Here is a 3,560-nt window from a genome sequence, read left to right on the forward strand (position 1 = left end):
GTCAATGCTGTTGTAATGAAATGCTTCTTCTAATTATATGGTTATTAAATAAATAATTTTTTAAAAATTCATTTTTCTTTTCTGTATCTAAGTATTTTGCCTGCATGTATGTAAATGTACCCGTGTGTACAATGCCTGAAGATGTAAGAAGAAGGTGTCAGATCCTGTGAAACTTTAGTTACAGACAGTTGTAAACAGTTTTGTTGGGAACCAAAACCAGGTCCTTTTTAAGAGCACCCAGTGCTCTTAACCACTGTGCTGTCTCTCCAACCCACATGGTCTTTTCATTTTTAACATGCTGAAATATATTAATATATCACTAATAGTGTAACATAAAATATACATTTTCAGTGGGTGCTAGTAAATGCAAAGATACAAATAAAGTCCCTTGCAAATTAGAGATACAAACTGATTTTCCTTAGAGCAGCACCCCAGATCTTTGAATTTCTTCAAGGTGATAAAGGATGTATGAGAGATGGGAAATACGCATGCTTGGTTATGTCATAGTAAAATAAGAAAGCATGCCCAAATTTTCCTCACAGAGCTTGCTGCTAATTAAGCTGTCATTGTTATATGTTAAACAAGAAGGTTCATAGATATTACAAATAGCAGTAACGAATTGTATGCAATTTAGTTCAGTATAGAATATATTACACCAGGCAAATGGAATTGAGCCAGTTATATAAACCACGTGTGACAGCTATAGTTAAGAAGCTCCAGTGCCCATCTGTTTCACTTTGATATGGACTAAGCCTCTACCCAGCTTAGTCCACCATCTTGCCTGCAGCATCCGCATTGAACAGAAATATGAAACACAAGCCAGAGTATTCATTCTTCAGATCTCATGATGATGTTTAACTAGCATATTTTTTGCTTGTTCATCTTGTCCTAGGTATATCTCATGAAAATCCACAATGACTTTGACAGAAAATATTTCAGAAGTGACTGAATTTATTCTTGTGGGGTTAACAGATGTCCTTGAATGGCATGTTCCTGTGTTTACAATCTTCACTCTCATTTATCTCCTCACTCTGGTTGGGAAACTTGGGATGATCCTGTTGATTCTGCTGGACTCCCGACTCCACACTCCCATGTACTTTTTCCTCAGCAATCTCTCCCTGTTGGACTGTGTCTACGCCTCAGCTGTTAATCCTAAAGTAATGGAACGGTTTCTCACAGGAGATAAGATCATATCCTACAACTCATGTGCTGATCAGATGTTCTTTTTCTCTGCCTTTGTCACTGTTGAGAGTTTCCTCCTGGCCTCAATGGCCTTTGACAGGCATGCAGCAGTGTGTAAACCCCTGCATTACACCACCACTATGACAAGCACTATGTATGTCCCGATTGTCACCTGCTTCTATTTCAGTGTATTCTTGCAGTCCTCCATCAATGTTGCCTTCACTTTCCACCTCTTTTTCTGTCATTCCAATGTGATCAATCACTTTTTCTGTGACACTCCCCCAGTGCTGGATCTCTCTTGTTCTGGTATCTACATAAATGAAATTGTCCTCCTTATCTTGGCTACATTGGATATTGCTTTCACTCTCTTGGTTATCTTGAACTCTTACTTGCTTATTTTCATTATTATCCTGAGGATGCGCTCAGCTGAAGGTCAGAGGAACGCTTTCGCCACCTGTTATCCCACCTCACCACTGTATCCATCTTCTTTGGGACAGCTATCTTCATGTACCCACAGCTCAGCTCGAGTCACTCCATGGACAATGACAAAATAGCATCTGTGTTCTACACCATGGTCATCCCCATGGTGAACCCTCTGGTCTATAACCTGAGGAATAAAGAGGTCAAGAGGTCATTCAAAAATGTTTTGGAAAAGCAAATTATTTACTGGGTTTAGCTAATAAATTATAAAATATTTGAGAACCCCATAGAAATTTTATCAGAACTCTATTTCTGAAGATTATTATTACTTATGATTAGTTCTAATGTTCAATTCTTTTGGACAGTTCTTTTACACAGGAAACCTCTTTAAAGTGGAAATTAAATTTTTTAAAAATTTCATTTTTTAATGTGTATGTGTATATTGCCTGCATATAGGTAAGTGCAGCAAAGTCATGGAATGCTTGCCGAGGTCAGAAGAGGCTATCAGATCCTCTGGGACTGGCGTTATGGACAGTTGTTAGCTGCTATCTGGATGCTGGGATTCGAACCCGGGTCTTCTGCAAGAACAACCAGTGTTCTTAATCTCTGAGCCATTTCTGTACTCCCTAAAGTGGAAATTTTATGTCTAGGCTGTTTAGGGGAATGGAAACCATGAGGAGAGAAGTGATCAAGAGTTCTTCCCTTCCCTACACTGAACTCAAGATCCACAGTAGAGAAAATTCAGTTTGACTTCAGATGGGTGAAATGACATTACTGATCAGTCGAGGGAGTTCAGTCAAGCAAGTCAAACTGATAGTTAAGATGGAGTTACATGAACCATGAGCCTGGGACTGACATCCAATGTGAAGTGTGTGCTGCTAAGCACAGGCATCTGCTCCCCTGCCAACCCTCTTATGGATTATCAGGCTTGTTTTATCTGAACAGATTGCATAGAGATAAGTAACACCTTTGTGATTACCACAATATTCTGTCTTCCTTCAGAGTACCAAAGTGTAAATTGTGTACTCTTTCATTAAATTAGCACAGATAATAGCACTTAACATATCTTTCACCTGACACCTTGAAGCTTTCTGGACCCACAAGAAATTTAGGAAACAAACATGATGGGACTGAATCAAACCAACACAGACAAATAAGATCCATGGTGGAGGAAATGTGTTGGGATCCTTGTCAGGGGATTTCTACTAGTGAAAATGCAGTAGAGGAATGCAGCCCATGTTGCAATCCCTATTGTCTGATGGGGAAAAGGTATCTGGGGGGGTAAGAACTGGCATCTATCACATAAGGCACTTTTGTGAGGCAGGCATTGTGCTGAATACTGACAAAGGGAGGTTTCATTTCTCAGATATATATCATGTAGGCGTTGTCAATATTTGCAAACCCACATTGCAAGCACCAAACTACTCTTCCCTGAGAAATTCTCACTAGAAGATGAATATCTAGAAAAGACATCAATAGCTGCTTTACAAGTATACAAAATCATGTCATTACATCTCCACTATAAGGATATCTCTTCACGCTATCTTAACACAAGAGTTTAAATCAAAGCTCCCTTCCAAAATGTGAATAATGGTAGTATCTACTTCATAGACCTGCAAAAAATAAATTTTATTTATATTGACTTCACATTCAGCAATAACAGTAATTGTCCATTCCATCTCTTTGTTCTTCTACTACTGCAGAAATGCCTTGTGTTCTTTCTTCATATACCTATAAGCAAACCTATGTCTATCCACCTATGGACACCTCCCTGCAGGTCAAGGACATTTCTGTATCTGGCTTTATTAACTCAAATGCTTAAGCATGTTTAACAGAATCATCTCAGGCTTATCTGCTTGCGGTGTCCTATATGTGTAAAGATGAAAGTCTGTTGTGTGTCTCTCATCAGCAGTACTAAATGCAAACACAAAACATTCAAAAAGTTCTTTCACTAGTCT

At 38.7% G+C, this 3,560-nt stretch overlaps 1 pseudogene; it reads left to right on the forward strand.

The window, feature by feature from the left end:
- The first annotated feature begins 914 nt into the window (after nucleotides 1-914).
- On the forward strand, nucleotides 915-1,872 carry LOC103742700 (annotated as a pseudogene).
- Nucleotides 1,873-3,560: the final 1,688 nt, after the last annotated feature.

This window comes from Nannospalax galili, unplaced genomic scaffold (genome assembly GCF_000622305.1).
Source record: "Nannospalax galili isolate Female #2095 unplaced genomic scaffold, S.galili_v1.0 scaffold2482, whole genome shotgun sequence".
NCBI classification, from domain to species: domain Eukaryota; kingdom Metazoa; phylum Chordata; class Mammalia; order Rodentia; family Spalacidae; genus Nannospalax; species Nannospalax galili.